A 21,577-nucleotide genomic window follows, 5' to 3' on the forward strand; every position below is an offset into this window, starting at 1 on the left:
TGTGAACCCTGTGGGGAAGCTGTGGGAGCCAGTTCATTAGATACATTCACGAGGGAGCTGGACGTGGCCCTTGCAGCTGAAGGGATCAAAGGGTATAGAGAGAAAGCAGGAGTGGGTTGCTCAGATTGCAAATCAGCCATGATGGTATTGAATGGTGGGGCAGGCCCGAAGGGCCGAATGGCCTATTCCTGCACCTAGTTTCTGTATTTCGAAGATGAAAGCGGGTGGAAGTTACCAAGAGGGGAACTGACAGTAGGAGGGAGTTATGTTATCAATGGGACATTACTGGCAAGAACTGAGAAAGTCACATTCAGACTATTGGAAAGACAGCAGAAAGTTACATATAGAATTGAAACATTCTCTATTAGCAGATATACCGGGGGTGGGGGGGGTAGAAAATCATTAGCGAAGTAAATACAGTGTATAAAGTTAGAACATTTGATGATTTTCTGTGACCATTATACTGACTGCAATTATGGATGTTCTATATAATCCAGAATTTATTGCTTTGTCGCATATAATTTTCATGCCACATCAAATTTCCAGCTTGTAGATCAAGTCTCGGCAGAAATGAATTAGAACGGGAGCCGTGAGGAATATATTTCTTGCAGCGTCTTCAGTTCCAGCATTCCTCTTGTAATAAGGGCTTCATCCTTCAATGATGCTGTTTCTTAAAGCAGGCTCTTGGACTTGGCACCTAATCCATCAAAAACACAAGCTAAATGTTAATGAATGTAGGGTGTGTTGACAGTGGGGAATGGGCAGAGTAGGTTAATCGAACGGCAATGGCTTCTCTCTTCTTTTCCATTTTTCAAAGAGATATTAACGTGCCGGTGCAACATTTTTCACACTCTAGGAGGGTCAAACACATCTGAGGCTGAGCTGCCATATTTATTGTGTGGGTAACTGCACACCATGAGATGCAATGATTTTACAGCCGTCTTCCATCCACTCACCTTCCTTGTAGCTCTGTACCAGGGACATGGGGAATGTGCTAAATTGGCCAGCTCCCTGCAAATACAGGCTTAACTGAAGACCTGAATACCTCCTTTCTACAAACTGGATCCTGGATGAAATGAACTGGGTGTATCTGAAGGTGAATAGCACAAACACTGCACTGCTTTGGAATTGTACTGGCTCACCGGGAGTCAGTCAGGGTGGTTCACTGAGTTGAAGTATCGGATTAGTGGGAATAGAATTAGGAACCGTTCTCCTCAGTTAGAACAAACATCAATCAAGAGCAGGAATAGGCCATTATGTCCCTTGAACTTCCCTCTGCCACTCAATAAGGTCATGATTTATACACTTAATAGCAATGTCCTGGGGAGTGTTGCTGAACAAAGAGACCTTGGAATGCAGGTTCATTGCTGCTTGGAAGTGGAGGCACAGGTAGACAGGATAGTAAAGAAGGCACTTGGTACGCTTGCCTTTGTTGGTCATTGCATTCAGTATAGGGGTTGGGAGGTCATGTTGCGGCTGTACATTAGTTAGACCACTTTTGGAATACTGTGTTCAATTCTGATCTCCCTCCTATTGAAAAGATGTTGTGAAACTTGAAAGGGTTCAGAAAAGATCGATAAGGATGTTGCCAGGGTTGGAGGTCCTGAACTATAGGGAGAGGCTGAACAGGCTAGCGCTGTTTTCCTGCCTCTTCATCAAGGACTGCCAGAGGCAGGAAAGACACCAGCTTTGTTCGGGATTCCCACTTAGGCCTCTGTGCGAAGAATTTGCCCCTTGGGTCCCTTTTAAATCTTCCCTCTCCCACCTTAAACCTATGCCCTCTTGTCTGGACTCTGGTAAAAGACTTTGTCTATTCACCCTATCCATGTCCCTCATGATTTTATAAACCTGTGTAATGTTACCCCTCAGCCTCCGATGCTCCAGGGAAAACAGCCCCAGCCTATTCCTTCTCCCTGGAGTTCAAACTGTCCAAACTCGGCACAGCGGGATCAATGCCTTACGTTACTGATATGATCAGAGTTTCTGAGGCAAGGATTTGCTCTCCCAGACAATAGGTTAATGCCTACGGTTTATAGAGCACGTTGGATGTGTTGAAGCTGTACTGTTGTAATGTTGCCATTCCTGAAGAAGGGCTCATGCCCAAAACGTCGATTCTCCTGCTCCCTGGATGCTGCCTGACCTGCTGTGCTTTTCCAGCAACACATTTTCAGCTCTGTTGTAATGCTGTTATCCTTTAACAGTTACAGGGCTACAGGGATGGGATAGGGTCTGGAAGGGATGCTGTTAGGAGGGTTGGTATGGACTCGATGGGCTGAATGGTCTGCTTCTATACTGTAGGGATTCTAAGTTCAAAAGGGCCTCACATCACTCAAGACTGAAGGTCCCTCCTTCACAGACCCACTAACTCCGGGTGTGGTCACAGCCATTTTCACCTTCACTGTGCATTTGATATTGCTCGTAACCTTGGTTACTCCTCAAACTGTGAGTTTCAGGTTCAGCCTCTTACTATTGGTGAACTCTGAAATGTAAATCTTCCCCTCGTGAAGATGCCTCACTGGAGCTGGCTGAGGGTAACTCCCCTTCTCAACACTGAGGCACGGCCGTTAGCTTGAAGCATGTGCGGTGTGCTTGGTAGATGTGGGCAGGGTTAACACTGACCTAGCACAGTGCCATGCAACATGCCCATTCCATTGACCGATCACTGCTGCTAGCCTTTCTGTCTGTGCGAAACAGCAAGTTACCTGTGGGGCTTTAAGGCATGGCTGAAGGGGCTAACCGCCAAAGGGTGAGGTGCGGCAGGGATGCTGTGAGCACTGAAGTAGGCACAAACTGAGGGAGTTTGAGAGCAGTGTGACGTTCCCTGGACCAGTCTGTGAGCTGGGTACCTGTCCCTGTGAACAAAATGCCCTCGCAGTAGGGTGACAATGGGTCATGGATAGAGTAAATAGACAAGGTCTTTTGCCCAGGGTGGGGGAGTCCAGAACGAGAGGGCATAAGTTTAGGGTGAGAACAGAATGGTTTAAAAGGGACATGAAGGGCAACTTTTTCAAGCAGACGGTGGTGCGTGTATGGAATGAGCTGTCAGAGGAAATGGTAGAGGCTGGACGAGTTGGACCAAAAGCTGTTTCCTTGCTGTACACATCTATGACTCTATGTTGTTCACTAATGAGAATCTTGACTCAAATCAAGGGGTGACAGTGACAAGGTTTCCCACCCCTCATTGCCCCTTGAATGGAGTGTATCACAAGGGCTAATTCGGGGACAGTGGTTCTGGAGTAGCCAGACTGGGTAAGGACAGATTTCCTTCCCTAAAGGACTGATAGGTTTCTATGACAATCAATGGCTCCATCTGTTGAGACCAGCCTTCACTTCCAGATTTTGGATGTAGGTTTGCTCGCTGAGCTGGAAGGTTCCTTTTCAGACGTTTCGCCACCATACTCGGTAACATCCTCAGTGAGCCTCCGGACAAAGGCTTCCAGATTTATTGACTGAATTTAAATGCCACCACCATGTCCTGACAGTACTAGCCTGGGCCTCTGGATTACTAGCCCAGTGGCTGTCCCATCTACTGCCAGCAATGGAACTGAAATTGGTCTGCAGCATCTTTGGGTCAAGTTTCCTGATAAGAAACATTAGGATTGAAGACACCTAGTTTGGTATCACCTGACTCCATTATGAATGCACTTCACGTTGCATTGGTAAGATTAGCACTGCCATCACTCACTTAATTTGATAATTAACACACTTACATTGTGCAGAGACGTGCGAAAATCAAACAACAGCGAAGTTCCTGGAACACTCACACGATCCTTACTAATTTAATGATAATGTCCAAGTTCTGACGCTGATTGTTAGCAGGCTGTTCCATTGTAGCAGTCATTACAGACAACCCCAATTACACACATTTTCAATTCCAAGCAAACCTTTTAGATCATGACTTGGTGCAGGAAATCCAAATCATTTTCTCCTTCTGGCTGTAGGACTAGTGACCAACACTAACCAAGGACTGACCCTGATATCTTCCCTGATTTTTGGGGTCACTGGGTTAAGCCACCGGTGCAGCAGATGAAACACTGAATGTCTGGTGGATAACCCACAGGATTACTAAGAACAGTTGCAAAGGCAGGCTTGCATTTGGATAGCCCCCATCATGTCTTTCAATGGACTTGTTCTGCAATATTTAACATGCAGTCAACATTGTTGTAAAGCTGGACCATCTAAAGTACTAATGCTATTGGAGACATACAAACCTTTCTCAACACGTAGTTTTGTTCTGTGGATGAATGTGGTTTCCAATGCCATGATAAGGCTGGAGATTTCAGACTAAACAGCTATTAGCGTTTGGCATCATTGATGCTTGCATGAACCTGCTCAAAGACTAACAAAGATAAAGAGGGCTTTCTTTAATAACCTCAGGAAGGCCAAACAGCAATGCAACCAATGCTGTGCTTCTGAAGTGTGGTCACCTTTGCAATGTGCGAAATGCAGCAGATCTTTCACACACAGCAAGGTCCCACAAGCAGCATTGTGTTAGTGAGTGTATGGTTAAGGGCTGATCATTGGCCATAATGAAAAACACATCCTGCTGGAGATGCTTAGCAGGTTTGGAGAGAGAAACAGAGTTCACCATTTCAGCTCTGTGACTTTTCACACAGCCTCTGAATCTGGGCCTGTACATTAAATCTGTACCTCTCTTCACAGATGCTGACTGGCCTGGAGAGAGTTTTCAGCAGCTGGGTTACATAATGGCCAGTTCACTGGGGAGAAAGTTCTGCTCTTCTTTCACAAGTGGCCTTGGGAGTTTATTTCTCAGCTTTCCCTGAGGATATTAGGTCTCTTATTTGAAAGATGACAGCTGTAGAATCCCTATATTGTGGAAGCAGGCCATTCAGCCCATCGAGCCCACAGTGACCCTCTGAAGAGCCAAACCCACAATCCCCCCCATTGTTACTGAACTAGCCCCTTTTTTTGCTAAAAGCTGGTCCTTGCTTCAAGGAGACTCTGTCTTTGATTTTTTTCCGAGGGACAATAAACCGGTCCAGGCTCCGATCAGTCTGGTTTGGTACAGAGATGGAAAGGATTGTGAGAGGCCACAAACAGACTCCAGACCAAAGTGATCATGTATAATGAAAGGGGAGTGGTCAGCTCTCCAGCTGAGCTGAGCAGTTTTACTTCAGTCTTGAACTGTTTGGAAGTTCAAGGGAAATGTGTGCAAACTCTCTCTCTTTCTGCCCTTCAGCTTCAACCTGTGAGCATGTGTTCCATTTATGCTGGATTTTAAAGGGAGTTAGCTTACTGGGACTGTTGTGTAACTTCAGAACAGCATAACTAAGTCTAGCTGGATAGGTTGACTTCTGTAGGAGTTCTTTATTCTGTTCTTTGTGTTTCATTGCGATACTTTGTGAATACATTTCTGTCAGTTTTAAAATCTAGTAGTCAATCTAGCTAACTTACTCTGGGTAACTTTCACTGTACACTTACCAAAACAAATTGCAAAGTTATGGTCTGAGCTGCCTGCTTAAGAAAGTTTTAAGTGGTCTGGCTTAGTCCATAACCCTGTATCTCCCGTGGTTAACCCACCTAGCCTGCATATCCTTGGACGCTATGGGCAATTTAGTATAGCCTGCACATCTGTGGACTGTAGAAGGAAACCTGTGCAGACACAGGGAGAACATGCAAACTCCACACAGATCGTTGCCTGAGGGTGAAATCAAACCTGGGTCCCTGGCACTGAGAGACAGCAGTGCTAACCACTGAGCTACTGTGCTGCCTGGAAGTGTGGCTGTCCCTTAGCCTGGATTAATGTCAGCTCAATGTCATGAACCCTCAACCTCTGACTCTGAGGTGAGGCAGGGTTACCACGGCTGAGACCTCATTGAAAACTTCAAGAGAGCTGGAACTCTGGAGGTGCAAGGCCTGGTTCTGGAGACTGTGTCCTGCAGTGGAAGACGGATGAACCTGACACCCACTAGCTACCAACAGAATACAATTTGACATCAACCTCTGAAGCAAAATACAGGATCAGCAAATGCTCCCATCAATTGCAAAATGCTGAATCAGAACTCCCCTGCAAAAAAAATCATCTCCAGAACCGACAGCATTGACAATGTGAGGGAGCGAACTCAAACATTTGTGCAGATACAGTCATTAATCTGGAATGTTTTACTGATCTTATTGCAACTGGGCATTCAGCTCTTTCTCATTACTGGCTTCACTAACTCTTTCCAGATCACTCCCACTACTCCATCCCCAACACCCCTTCCCCCTCCCAATGACCGGGGCAGCAGTACATAATCACAAGGAGTTGACTTATTCAAAATAAATTATTTCTGACTCTCAAGCTCCTAATGATTGCTTTCTAAAAAAAATTCTCCAATTTTTTTGCCTCCTTTCCCTCAAAGGTGCTGGCTTTCTTGGAGGCCACATTTCCACAGTTCCCAGCTTCCACTGCTTTCAGCCCAGTGGTCAATCCTCAGCCAGGCAGTGAGTATTGATAAAGCTATGGAACAGGCCATAGGAACAGGAGGAGGCCATTCAGCCCTCTAAGCAGATCCTGGCTGATCTTCTATTCACGTTGATTCTGTAACCCTTAAACACCTTCCCTTGAAGAAAAAAATCTATCCCTTTCAGTTTTGATATTTTCAACTGTGCCCTGGCCTTTACAGCCTTTTGGGGAATACTATTTGAGTCATCCTTTGAACAGCTAACCTGAGGGGCTCTGCCCTGTTGTTCTGGACTGGTCCCCAGCAGAGGGAATAGTTTCTCTCTATTGACCCTATGGGGTGGCACGGCAACTCAGTGGTTAGCATTGCTGCTTCACAGCTCCAGGGACCTGGGTTTGGTTCCCGCCTTCGGTGGAGTTTGCACATTCTCCCCGTGTCTGCGTGGGTTTCCTCTGGGTGCTCTGGTTTCCTCCCACTGTCCAAAGATGTGCGGGTCAGGTGAATTGGCCATGCTAAATTGCCCATAGTATTAGGTGTATCAGTCAGAGGTAAAGTAGAGGGTAGGCGAATGGGTCTGGGTGGGTTACTCTTCGGAGGGTTGGAGTGCACTTGTTGGGCCAAATGGCCTGTTTCCATACAGTAAGGAATCAAGTCCTTTAACCAATCGAAACACCATAGTTAGATCACCCCAAAATCTTAAACACTCAAGGGAATGGAAGCAACTCTGTGCAACCTGCCCTGATATTTTTTTAGCCCCTTTACCAGACACACACAACAAACATTTAAGAATCATGAGGGGTGTAGATAGGGTGAACAGTCAAGGTCTTTTCCCCAGGGTAGTGGAGTGCAAAACTAGAGGGCGTAGGGTCTGTTTCCATGCTGTACAGCTCTATGACTCTAACTAAAGTCACACATCCAGGCTCTCATATCCTAATTCAAGCAGCAGCCTCCCCTCCGACCTCTCAGCACAACTGCAGCAAAATCCAAAGATTTCACAGTCCTCTGCTGAGGTTGTCAAGTAGGCGGTGGCTTGGAGTTCCATCCGACACATCAGAGAGACTGCTGTCCTTGTCTCTGCTGGTAGTTTGTGGCTAGTAATGTGGCTAGTAAAGACTTATCCATGACCGAGTCTTGGCAGCCTCTAGCTGGTTTCTGCGAACTATTATTCACCTTTGTGACTCATTTCTCTGTAGGCACATCTCTCATTATAGTCAAAGAGTGTGGTGCTGGAAAAGCATCCAAGGAGCTGGAGAATCGACGTTTAGAGCATAATCTCTTCCTCAAGAGTGAGGGGGTGGCCCAAGGGGGCTGAGAGATAAATGGGAGGGGGGAGGCGGGGGGTGTGGCTGGGGGGGAAGGTAGCTGGGAATGCAATAGGTAGGTGAAGGTGAGAGGTTGGAGAGGACGCTGAAGCCGTTGGTGGGAAGGAAGATGGACAGGTAAGAAAGTTCAAGAGGGCGGTGCCGAGTTTGAAGGTTGGAACTGGGATAAGGTGGGGGGGGGGGGGGCACGGGTCAGGATGGGAATGAGGAAACTGGTGAAATCCACATTGATCCCATGTGTTGGGGGGTCCCCATGGCGGAAGATGAGGATTTCCTCCTCTAGGCGTCGGGTGGCTAGTGTTTGGCGATGGAGGAGGCTCAGGACCTGCATGTCCTTGGTGGAGTGGGACTCATTACAAGTCATATAGATATATTTGGAACACTGTGTACTTTATTGTTCACCTTACTGAAGCAGCTTGCAGAAGGTTTACTTGACTGATATCAGGAATGAGTGGGTTGTCTTATGAGGGAAGGCTGTGCAGACCGGACATGTTTCTACGGAGTTCAGAAGATTAACAGACAACTTAATCGACCCTGAGGGTGGATGTGGAGAGAATAGACATCCAGCATGGAAATAGACCCTTTGACCCAACCAGTCCATGCTGACCTTCATCCCAAACTAACCTAGGCCCACCTGCCTGCTCCTGGCCCACATCCCTCCAAACCTTTCCTATTCATGTACTGATCCAAATGTCTTTTAAACATTGTAACTGTGCCTGCATCCACCACTTTCTCAGGGAGTTCATTCCACACACGAACCACCTTCTGTGTAAAACAATCGCCCCTCATGTCTGTTTCAAATCTTTCTCCTCTCACCCCGAGTCATGAAAACCCCAGCCAAGTGAAAAGCCTTTCAACTTATCTCTATCCCTCATTAATTCATAAACCTGCCAACTTCCCAACTTCCTATGCTCCAGTGAAAGAAGTCCCAGCCTATCCAGCCTCTCTTTCTCACTGAAACCCTCCATTCCCGGGAAATTGATATCCTTTAGATCAAGTCTAAAATTAAGGGTCACTATTTAAGACAGAGGAATTTTTTTCTCACAGAATTGAGATCCTGTGGAACTTTCCTCTTGAGAGGTGGTGGAAGCAGAGTCCTTTCACTCTGTTGAAGGCAGAGACATTGAGAAAGGCAAGGAGGTGAAAGATTATCGGGGTGGAAGGGAAGAGTTGGGAGTGTGGAGTAAATTAGATCAGCCATGCACACACCGAATGGTGGAATAGGCTTAGCCTACTCCTGCTCCTTATTTGTATGCTTGCACATGGTCATAATTTTACCATGAGACTGGGCCTTACGTGATCAGTTCCCAAGTGCTGCCAAGTTCACTCATTTTAAAAGGTATTCCGGTGGGGAAACACCCTCTTTAAAAGATACTGTGATTGACAGACTTTATAAAAGGAGTCTGGCTGCATTGAGTAATCAGCCTGCTGACTTCTTTCATTCATTACATAATTACTACATTTGAGAGATGATGCGATTGAGCACCAATCAATTTCGGTTGGAATCAGATTCACTTAAATATCATTCCCAGCTGATAAGAATTGATTGTCCATTAACCAGCCTTTAAAACGTGAATGATATTCTTTAAGCTTTGTAATTGACTGGAGACAGTGAGACGCAACACAGACATAATCCCTGACCAAAGCAAAATACTGCTGGATGCACAGCTAATGAGGTCAATTTTGGAAAACATAGCGGGAGAAAACTCGTTAGGGATCAGGGAGAGAAACACGCCATGAAATGCAACAAAATTGGCACTTTGTTGATTTGTGGTAAAATTTAGCTCTCAGACAGCACTCACCATATGGGATCCCGAGATACAGAGTCATAGAGTCATAACTGTCAGGTGTATTTTACAGTAGGAATGCAATAAAACACAGTGAAAAGATTTCGTTTGGTTCCATGATTCGGTACCATTTTGAATAATTTAAGAAGAAGAAGGAGTAAAGAAAGATATAGCATTGAGATAGTCGATGTGTGTTCCTGAGCCAGCTCATCCTTAATGATGCCTGCACTATCATCCCTCCTTCACCGCTTTGCTGTTGTCTGTGTCGGACCAACCAATGTCAGAGTCGCCTCTTGCTGTTAGGTCCTTCTGTCACTGGCTCACCACTGCCAGTGGTGGACTCAGCCAACAACAAAGTCGCTGATCCTCAAGTGCCATTGTCCATTGCTTGGCCTATCTCACCTCTGCCAATGTAACAGCCACCAATTCTGATGCCAGGCCCTGTGCTCACCTCAGAATAGTAAGTGAGGTCTCACACCAGGTCCATACATTGGGCTCACTGTCCTCTGCACTGGGCCCGCTCTCCTCCACGTGAGGCCCACTCAAGGTCCGTGCGCAAGGCCCACTTGAGATCCATGCGCTGGGCCCACTGGAGGTCCATGCAGTAGGCTCACTCCAGGTCCATGTCCTGGGCCTGCTTGAGGTCTGTGTGCTGGGCTTGCACTCCTCTGCAATTGGCCCGCTCGAGGTTTGTGTGGTTTGCCCACTGGAGGTCCATGCGCTGGGCCCACTGGAGGTCCGTGCGCTGGGCCCACTGGAGGTCCGTGCGCTGGGCCCACTGGAGGTCCGTGCACTGGGCCCACTGGAGGTCCGTGCGCAGGACCCACAGGAGGTCTGTGCGCAGGACCCACTGGAGGTCCGTGCGCTGGGCCCACTGGAGGTTCGTGCGCTGGGCCCACTGGAGGTCCGTGCGCTGGGCCCACTGGAGGTCCGTGCGCTGGGCCCACTGGAGGTCCATACTCTGGGCCCACTGGAGGTCCGTGCGCTGGGCCCACTGGAGGTCTGTGCGCTGGGCCCACTGGAGGTCCATACTCTGGGCCCACTGGAGGTCCATGCACTGGGCCCACTGGAGGTCCGTGCGCTGGGCCCACTGGAGGTCCGTGCGCTGGGCCCACTGGAGGTCCGTGCGCTGGGCCCACTGGAGGTCCGTGCGCTGGGTCCAGTGGAGGTCCATGCACTGGGCCCACTGGAGGTCCGTGCGCTGGGCCCACTGGAGGTCCATGCACTGGGCCCACTGGAGGTCCGTGCGCTGGGCCCACTGGAGGTCCGTGCGCTGGGCCCACTGGAGGTCCATGCACTGGGCCCACTGGAGGTCCGTGCGCTGGGCCCACTGGAGGTCCATACTCTGGGCCCACTGGAGGTCCGTGTGCTGGGCCCACTGGAGGTCCGTGCGCTGGGCCCACTGGAGGTTCGTGCACTGGGCCCACTGGAGGTCCGTGCGCTGGGCCCACTGGAGGTCCATACTCTGGGCCCACTGGAGGTCCGTGCGCTGGGCCCACTGAAGGTCTGTGCGCTGGGCCCAGTGGAGGTCCATGCGCTGGACCCACTGGAGGTCCATGCGCTGGGTCCACTGGAGGTCCATGCGCTGGGTCCACTGGAGGTACGTGCGCTGGGCCCACTGAAGGTCTGTGCGTTGGGCCCAGTGGAGGTCCATGCGCTTGGCCCACTGGAGGTCCGTGCACTGGGCCCAGTGGAGGTCCGTGCGCTGGACCCACTGGAGGTCCATGCGCTGGGCCCACTGGAGGTCCGTGCGCTGGCCCCACAGGCGGTCCGTACGCTGGGCCCACTGGAGGTCCGTGCGCTGGGCCCAGTGGAGGTCTGTGCGCTGGGCCCACTGGATGTCCATGCGCTGGGCCAACTGGAAGTACATGTGCTGGACACTTGCTGCTAATGTTGCCTTCCCCATCTGGACAGGTGGTAGGTATAGAGAAAAAAACCTACGAGAATATAAGCTATTCACACAGTGGTTCTCACAGCTAGGCTTGGTTTATCTTCATCTGATGCTCATTTGAGCAATAGGTCAAAGGTTAATCAATGAGGCACTACTGCTCCTGCTTGCCATCCAGAGTCACTGAGTGTGACTCCATAAGAGGACAGGACCAAGGTCAGCTGACAGAACTGTCCCCATAAACTAAGCCTGTACCTTAAGGAAGAGTAAGAAAGAAAATGGAGTGAAGGGAAGGGTATTGTTCATGACGATACAATTTATATTCAGTTGTTTGGTAACCTAGAAAAGTCCCATTATTAATGCAACCAGTCCCTGTGAAATGTGGGTTATTTTTATTCATTAATGCTAAGTTAACAGTGGGATTAGCCATTCCGAAATCTTCCATTCTGTACCTCCTGGGTAAGCAATATTTAACGAAGACATATAGCTTAGTTGATAAAGAGGCGACAGGAATAATTTGATGGTAAATTATTCAGCAGTTTCTTTGATTGTGAGAACTGATGAGGACAGACAAGAATGGTTTTCTGTTTTAACACCCACCATTTATCTGCTAAAGAGCTATTCAGCAGGAACTGTTTAGCTTGAAGGTTTTATATGTATGAAACTTTTCCTGTTGGTATTCCCCCTCCACGCCCACTTACCCCTTTCAAAAAAAAAACTGATTTGAAAGAAGCTGCATTTTAATGGCCTCAGGGCATCCAAGTAGACTTTCCAGTAATTATAGAATCCTCGAGATGTATAGCACGGAAACAGACCCTTCGGTCCAACTTTATCTATGCCGACCAGATATCCTAACCCAATCTAATCCCATTTGCCAGCACCCGGCCCATATCCTTCCAAAGCCTTCCCATTCATTTACCCATCCAGATCCTCTAACGCTGTTAACATCCTTGTACATCTTTTCTGAACCCTTTCAAAGTTTCACAGCATCAGTACGCTTGCTGCATCAGTTATTGTTGCAAATAGGAACCAATTCACACACAGTAAGCTCCCACACACAGTCAGCACAGCCATGGCGGATCCTCTTGTGGACTCAGCTACACTCACCTGTCTGCTCACCGGACCGTTAATTCCATTACAGTTTAAAAACCTCAACATTAGCCTGGAGTTCTGGATCATCCGTTTATGAGTCCCACGAAGTAGTGAGCATGGCCTCAGTCCCACGGCGGAGCGAGCACGGGCTCAGTCCCACGGCGGAGGGAGCACGGGCTCAGTCCCACGGCGGAGCGAGCATGGCCTCAGTCCCACGGCAGAGGGAGCACGGGCACAGTCCCATGGCGGAGGGAGCACGGGCTCAGTCCCACGGCGGAGCGAGCACGGGCTCAGTCCCACGGCGGAGCGAGCACGGGCTCAGTCCCACGGCGGAGGGAGCACGGCCTCAGTCCCACGGCGGAGGGAGCACGGGCTCAGTCCCACGGCGGAGGGAGCACGGGCTCAGTCCCACGGCGGAGGGAGCATGGCCTCAGTCCCACGGCGGAGGAAGCATGGCCTCAGTCCCACGGCGGAGGGAGCACGGGCTCAGTCCCACGGCGGAGGGAGCACGGCCTCAGTCCCACGGCGGAGGGAGCACGGGCTCAGTCCCACGGCGGAGGGAGCACGGGCTCAGTCCCACGGCGGAGGGAGCATGGCCTCAGTCCCACGGCGGAGGGAGCATGGCCTCAGTCCCACGGCGGAGGGAGCACGGGCTCAGTCCCACGGCGGAGCGAGCATGGCCTCAGTCCCACGGCGGAGGGAGCAAATGCCTCAGTCCCAGGGCAGAGGGAGCATGGGCACAGTCCCACGGCGGAGCAAGCACGGGCTCAGTCCCACGACGGAGCGAGCACGGGCTCAGTCCCACGGCGGAGGGAGCACGGGCTCAGTCCCACGGCGGAGGGAGCATGGCCTCAGTCCCACGGCGGAGGGAGCACGGGCTCAGTCCCACGGCAGAGCGAGCACGGGCTCAGTCCCACGGCGGAGGGAGCACGGGCTCAGTCCCACGGCGGAGGGAGCACAGGCTCAGTCCCACGGCGGAGCGAGCACGGGCTCAGTCCCACGGTGGAGGTGATGTGAATGGGCTGATTCTTGGCTGGGTCCCACGGTGGAGGTGGAGTGAATGGGCTGATTCCCAGACTGGGTCCCACGGTGGAGGTGGAGTGAATGGGCTGATTCCCGGACTGGGTCCCACAGTGGAGGTGGAGTGAATGGGCTGATTCCTGGACTGGGTCCCACGATGGAGGTGGAGTGAATGGGCTGGTTCCTGGAATGGGTCCCACGGTGGAGGTGGAGTGAATGGGCTGATTCCTGGCTTGGTCCCACGGTGGAGGTGGAGTGAATGGGCTGATTCCCGGACTGGGTCCCACAGTGGAGGTGAAGTGAATGGGCTGATTCCTGGACTGGTTCCCACGATGGAGGTGGAGTGAATGGGCTGGTTCCTGGAATGGGTCCCACGGTGGAGGTGGAGTGAATGGGCTGATTCCTGGTTGGGTCCCACGGTGGAGGTGGAGTGAATGGGCTGATTCCCGGACTGGGTCCCACGGTGGAGGTGGAGTGAATGGGCTGATTCCCGGACTGGGTCCCACGGTGGAGGTGGAGTGAATGGGCTGATTCCTGGACTGGGTCCCACGGTGGAGGTGGAGTGAATGGGCTGATTCCCGGACTGGGTCCCACGGTGGAGGTGATGTGAATGGGCTGATTCCTGGCTGGGTCCCATGGTGGAGGTGGAGTGAATGGGCTGATTCCCGGACTGGGTCCCACAGTGGAGGTGGAGTGAATGGGCTGATTCCCGGACTGGGTCCCACAGTGGAGGTGGAGTGAATGGGCTGATTCCTGGCTGGGTCCCACGGTGGAGGTGATGTGAATGGGCTGATTCCTGGCTGGGTCCCACGGTGGAGGTGGAGTGAATGGGCTGATTCCTGGCTGGGTCCCACGGTGGAGGTGGAGTGAATGGGCTGATTCCTGGCTGGGTCCCACGGTGGAGGTGGAGTGAATGGGCTGATTCCTGGCTGGGTCCCACGGTGGAGGTGGAGTGAATGGGCTGATTCCCAGACTGGGTCCCACGGTGGAGGTGGAGTGAATGGGCTGATTCCTGGCTGGGTCCCACGGTGGAGGTGGAGTGAATGGGCTGATTCCCGGACTGGGTCCCACGGTGGAGGTGGAGTGAATGGGCTGATTCCTGGACTGGGTCCCACGGTGGAGGTGGAGTGAATGGGCTGATTCCCGGACTGGGTCCCACGGTGGAGGTGATGTGAATGGGCTGATTCCTGGCTGGGTCCCATGGTGGAGGTGGAGTGAATGGGCTGATTCTTGGCTGGGTCCCACGGTGGAGGTGGAGTGAATGGGCTGATTCCCGGACTGGGTCCCACGGTGGAGGTGGAGTGAATGGGCTGATTCCTGGACTGGGTCCCACGGTGGAGGTGGAGTGAATGGGCTGATTCCTGGACTGGGTCCCATGGTGGAGGTGATGTGAATGGGCTGATTCCTGGCTGGGTCCCATGGTGGAGGTGGAGTGAATGGGCTGATTCCCGGACTGGGTCCCACAGTGGAGGTGGAGTGAATGGGCTGATTCCTGGCTGGGTCCCACGGTGGAGGTGATGTGAATGGGCTGATTCCTGGCTGGGTCCCACGGTGGAGGTGGAGTGAATGGGCTGATTCCTGGCTGGGTCCCACGGTGGAGGTGGAGTGAATGGGCTGATTCCTGGCTGGGTCCCACGGTGGAGGTGGAGTGAATGGGCTGATTCCTGGCTGGGTCCCACGGTGGAGGTGGAGTGAATGGGCTGATTCCCGGACTGGGTCCCACGGTGGAGGTGGAGTGAATGCGCTGATTCCTGGCTGGGTCCCACAGCGGAGGCAGAGTGACAATGACGGTTATTCTATTCTATTCTATCATCACCATTCCACTTATTCCCTTACTGGTATAAAATAATCACTAGTAAATCCAACAGAGGAATTTAGGAAAAACCTCTTCAGCCAGAGAATGTCAGAATATGGGATTTCCTGTTTAAGGAAGTTGTATTAGTACTTTTAAGAGGAAGGAGGATTGGTAGGATGGATGGGAAGGTGATGGGCTGGAATGGGGGAAGGTTTATGTAGAGCAAGAACACCGGCTCAAAGCAGCTGGGCCAAATGGCCAGTTTCTAAACTGTAAATTTAAAGTAAGGTTCAGTACAAACCCTTCCTAGTCAGCCCTCCACCAAAACTCGCTGGATGTAGCCTGAGAGAGTGGGATCTTGCTTGATGTGCCATTTCCAAAGAGTGGAAACCTCCAGGTAATTCCCCCCAGCTCAGTGTCTCATCATCAGAGGCATAAAGCAATTTACCAATTAGATAAATCAAAACAGATGCAACTGGATAAAACAGTGACAGAATCTGATGTACTGCATGTCCCACTGCACTATTTAAACATCTGTTTTACCCGAGTGAGTTGTGAGACAGTGTGAGTGATTGCAAATTAAAGCATTCGGAGATAGCTGTTACGATGCTGCAGCTTTAGTTAGTCAGTGAGTCGAGATTTAAATTTGAAAACTCTCCTTCACAATGACCTTGCTCCTTCGGGTAAACCTCTGCCCTTCACTCCCTACCAACCCCCAGCCCTCCTCTTGCCTGCAGCTTTCTTTCCCCACAATTTAGGACAAACTCTTTCATCTTACATCACTCAGCACTTTCAATCCTATCTCGTAAACAGATTCCCACTCTACTCCCTCCTATCACCGGCTATGTAGCTGTTCAAAGTGTTGTTGTTGTATATAGAATGGATTAGGCCGACATGATTTTGTGTTTGACAGTGTTCGTCCAATGTATCTGATCTTCAGAAATGAGCTCACTCAATTTAAAGATCCCAAGATGCCAGTGTTCATTTCCTTGCCTCCGGATGGTGCTGCCAGTTGAGGGGGGTCCAATCCCAGGCATTCTTTGGTGCTTTGACATTGAAATGTAGAACTGAGAAACTGTGGTAGGCCACTTGGCCCTTTGAGTCTGTTCTATGCGTGTCTCAGTGCCAGCATGGCAGCAAATGTGATGGTCTGAACCTGTTCCAACACCCACACTTGCCAATACGTTTTAGTAGGTAGACATGATGAGCACAAATGTTTCTCACTGAGGTGAAATGTTTCACTCCAACGCCCGGCTTAGCTATAAAGTGATGGCTGATCACAGAACATTCAGTTCATCTACCCAACAAGGCACTGCAGGGCTTCTCTGTGACCTTTAGCACTGCCTTACTCTGGCCAAGACAGGATCAGGAAGAGGCCATCCAAGCTCTTAAGGCAGTTCTGCCATTCCTCAGTAAGTCAATATTGAAATTTTACATTGCTCCTTCACGACACGATGGTTGACATGTGCCTCTGAGGAGTAGCTGGGACAGGGGGCTTTGTTAGCACAAATCCGTTCATCTGTGACTCAGTTGAGACACAAATCTGTGTGTTCAAGTCTTGTAATGATCCCAGCTCATGGTAATACTGAACAATGGAGCTGGTGGCCAAGCACGAGTCCCCTTTGCCACACCGTCCCTGTTCGAACTATAGTCACCAACTCTTTGATGCCATCTCATCTCGATTGAAGCCCTCGCCTCAGTCCTCACAGGACCTCATCAATGCAGATGGTCTCAAAGCTGCCAGGTACCACACCGGCCTAAATTCGACTCTGTCGTCGCCATGAGTCTGTTTCAGACCCACTTCACCAATGCACCTGCTGCTGGGTCTCATACGTAGAACATGGAACAATACAGCACAGAACAGGCCCTTCAGCCCACGATGTTGTGCCGAACATTTGTCCTAGCTTGAGCACCTATCCATGTACCTATCCAATTGCAGTTTAAAGGTCGCCAATGATTCTGACTCTGCCACTCCCACAGGCAGCGCATTCCATGCCCCCACCACTCTCTGGGTAAATAACTTACCCCTGACATCCCCCCATACCTTCCACCCTTCACCTTAAATTTATGTCCCCTTGTAACACTCTGTTGTACCCGGGGAAAATGTTTCTGACTGTCTACTCTACCTATTCCCCTGATCATCTTATAAACCTCTATCAAGTCACCCCTCATCCTTCGCCGTTCCAATGAGAAAAGGCCTAGCACTCTCAACCTATCCTCGTACGACCTATTCTCCATTCCAGGCAACATCCTGGTAAATTTTCTCTGCACTCTCTCCAAAGCTTCCACATCTTTCCTAAAGTGAGGCGATCAGAACTGCACACAGTACTCCAAATGTGGCCTAACCAAGGTCCTATACAGCTGCAACATCACTTCACGACTCTTGAATTCAATCCTTCTGCTAACGAACGCTAATACACCACAGGCCTTCTTACAAGCTCTATCCACCTGAGTGGAAACTTTCAAAGATCTATGAACATAGACCCCAAGATCCCTCTGCTCCTCCACCTTACTAAGAACCCTACCGTTAACCCTGTATTCCGCATTCTTATTTATCCTTCCAAAATGGACAACCTCACACTTGACAGGGTTGAACTCCATCTGCCACTCCTCAGCCCAGCTCTGCATCATATCTAAGTCCCTTTGCAGCTGACAACAGCCCTCCTCACTATCCACAACTTCACCAATCTTCGTATCATCTGAAAATTTACTGACCCACCCTTCGACTCCCTCTTCCAAGTCATTAATAAAAATTACAAACAGCAGAGGACCCAGAACTGATCCCTGCGGAACTCCACTTGTAACTGGGCTCCAGGCTGAATATTTACCATCTACCACCACTCTCTGACTTCGACCGGTTAGCCAGTTTTCTATCCAACTGTCCAAATTTCCCTCTATCCCATGCCTCCTGACTTTCCGCATAAGCATACCATGGGGAACCTTATCAAATGCCTTACTAAAATCCATGTACACTACATCCACTGCTCTACCCTCATCCACACGCTTGGTCACCCTCTCAAAGAATTCAATAAGACTTGTAAGGCAAGACCTACCCCTCACAAATCCATGCTGGCTGTCCCTAATCAAGCAGTGTCTTTCCAGATACTCATAAATCCTATCCCTCAGTACCCTTTCCATTACTTTGCCTACCACCAAAGTAAGACTAACTGGCCTGTAATTCCCGGGGTTATCCCTATTCCCTTTTTTGAACAGGGGCACAACATTCGCCACTCTCCAGTCCCCTGGTACCACCCCCGTTGACAGTGAAGACGAAAAGATCATTGCCAACGGCTCTGCAATTTCCTCTCTTGCTTCCCACATAATCCTAGGATATATCCTGTCAGGCCCGGGGGACTTGTCTATCCTCAAATTGTTCAAAATGCCCAACACATCTTCCTTCCTAACAAGTATCTCTTCTAGCTTACCAGTCCGTTTCATACTCTCCTCTTCAACAATACGGTCCCTCTCGTTGGTAAATACTGAAGAAAAGTACTAATTTAAGACCTCTCCTATCTCTTCCGACTCAATTCACAGTCTCCCACTACTGTCCTTGATCGGACCTACCCTCATTCTCGTCATTCTCATGTTTCTCACATACGCATAAAAGGCCTTGGGGTTATCCTTGATCCTATCCGCCAAAGATTTTTCATGCCATCTCTTAGCTCTCCTAATCCCTTTCTTCAGCTCCCTTCTGGCTATCTTGTATCCCTCCAACGCTCTGTCTGAACCTTGTTTCCTTAACCTTATGTAAGCTCCTTCCTCCTCTTTACAAGACATTCAACCTCCCTCGTCAACCAAGGTTCCCTCACACGACCATCTCTTTCCTGCATGACAGGTACATAAATATCAAGGACACGTCGTATCTGTTCCTTGAAAAAGTTCCACATTTCCACGACATCCTTCCCTGACAGCCTATGCTCCCAATTTATGCTCCTCAGATCCTGTCTTACAGCATCGTATTTACCCTTCCTCCAATGTAAAACCTACCCTGTTGCACGCACCTATCTCTCTCCATAACCAAGGTGAAAGTCACAGAATTGTGGTCACCATCACCAAAATGTTCACCCACTAACAAGCCCATCACTTGTCCCGGTTCGTTACCAAATACCAAATCCAATATGGCCTCCCCTCTGGTCGGACAATCTACATACTGAGTTAGAAAAGCTTCCTGGACACACTGCACAAACATCGCCCCGTCCAATCTATTTGATCTAAAGAGTTTCCAATCAATATTTGGGAAGTTGAAATCGCCCATGACTACTACCCTGTATCTTCTACACCTTTCCAAAATCTGTTTCCCAATCTGTTTCACCACATCTCTGCTGCTACTGAGGGGCCTATAGTAAACACCCAACAAGGTCACTGCTCTTTTCCTATTTCTGACTTCAGCCCATACTACCTCCAAAGGCAGATCCCCCTTGAACTGCCTTTCTGCAGCCGTTATACCATTTCTAATTAGCAACACCACCCCCCTCCTTTTTTACCACCCTCCCTAATCTTACTGAAACATCTGTAACTAGGAACCTCCAACAACCATTCCTGTCCCTCTTCTATCCACGTTTCCATGATGGCCACAACATCATAGTGCCAGGTACCGATCCACGCCTTAAGTTCACCCACCTTATTTCTGATACTCCTTGCGTTGAAGTATACACACTTGAGCCCATCTCTGTGTCCGCAAGTATTCCCTGTCAGTGCTACCTTCTCCACAGCCTCCCTACATTCTTGGGCATCCTGACACACAGCTAGCCTACTTGCTGGACTACAAGTCCGGATCCCATCCCCCTGCCAAATTAGTTTAAACCCCCCCGAAGAGTGCTAGCAAACCTACCCCCAGGATATTGGTGCCCTTCTGGTTCAGGTGCAACCCGTCCCGCTTGTACAGGTCCCACCTTCCCCAGAATGCAGTCCAATTGTCCAAATACCTGAAGCCCTCCCTCCTACACCATCCTTGTAGCCACGTGTTCAACTGCACTCTCTCCCTATTCCTTGCTTCACTGTCACGTGGCACCGGCAACAACCCAGAGATGACGACTCTGTCCTAGCTTTTAGCTTCCAGCCTAACTCCCTGAGATCCTGAATGACCTCCCCATCTCTCTTCCTTCCTATGTCGTTGGTGCCAACGTGCATCACGACTTCTGGCTGCACACCCTCCCCCTGAAGACACGGTCCGAGACATCTCGGACCCTGGCACCTGGGAGGCAGCAAACCATCCGAGAGTCTCGCCCATGTCCACAGAACCGCCTGTCCGTCCCTCTAACTATAGAGTCTCATATAACTAGTGCTCTCCTCCTCTCCCCCTTTCCTTTCTGAGCCTCAGAGCCGGACCTCATGCCAGAGACACGGTCACTGCAGCTTACCCCTGCTAGTCCTTCGCCCCCCAACAGTATCCAAAGCGGTATACTTATTGTTGAGGGGAACAACCAAAGGGGATTCCTGCATTGCCTGCTTCCTCCCCTTCCCACCTCTAACTGTTACCCAGCTACCTCTGTTCTCTGGCGTAACTATGTCCCTGTAGCTTCCATCTATCACCCTCTCAGCCTCTCGAATAATCCTCAGTTCATCCAACTCCAGCTCCAGTTCCCTAACGTGTTCTGTGAGGAGCAGGAACTGACTGCATTTCCTGCAGCATCGGTGATCACCCCTAACTCAAACATCCTGCAGGAGGAACATTCCACTGCCTACGCTGCCAATTCCACTGCCTGCACTGCCAGGCCCAAACTCACCTCTGCTACTGCTTCCATGAATCTGCGTTGGATGCAGACACTGCCAGGAACCTAATGCTGCCACCATGAGTCCAAACTGCTGGGCCTACTCAAGTCGGCGCAGCCGGGCCTACTGGGGTCCACACTGCTGGGCCTACTCGAGTCTGCGCAGCCGGGCCTACTGGGGTCCACGCTGCTGGGCCTACTCGAGTCGGCGCAGCCGGGCCTACTGGGGTCCACGCTGCTGGGCCTACTCAAGTTGGCGCAGCTGGGCCTACTGGGGTCCACGCTGCTGGGCCTACTTGAGTCTGTGCTGCTGGGTCTACACGAGTCTACGCAGCCGGACCTATTCGAGTCCACACTACCGGGCCTACTCAAGTCCACACAACTGGCCTACTCTGGTCCATGCAGCGGGACTACTCTGAGTTCACACTGCCAGGCCTACTCAAGTCTGTGCTGCTACGCCTGCTCGACTCTACGCTGTCGGACAAGCCTACCACGAGGGACCTTGACAAATGCTTCAGGAAAGTCCACGTTGACAACTTCTATTGCCCTCCCCTCATT

At 50.4% G+C, this 21,577-nt stretch overlaps 1 protein-coding gene across 2 annotated transcripts in view; it reads right to left on the reverse strand.

The window, feature by feature from the left end:
* Window positions 1-482: 482 nt before the first annotated feature.
* Window positions 483-21,577, reverse strand: part of LOC140457114 (macro domain-containing protein CT2219-like) — a 1,058,378-nt gene continuing 1,037,283 nt past the window's right edge. For both annotated transcript variants that reach the window (XM_072551126.1, XM_072551125.1), the window contains one exon: window positions 483-697. The gene's annotated coding sequence lies outside the window, so the exon portion shown is untranslated. The remainder of the gene's footprint in view (window positions 698-21,577) is intronic.

This window comes from Chiloscyllium punctatum, chromosome 31 (genome assembly GCF_047496795.1).
Source record: "Chiloscyllium punctatum isolate Juve2018m chromosome 31, sChiPun1.3, whole genome shotgun sequence".
Classification (NCBI taxonomy): Eukaryota; Metazoa; Chordata; class Chondrichthyes; order Orectolobiformes; family Hemiscylliidae; genus Chiloscyllium; species Chiloscyllium punctatum.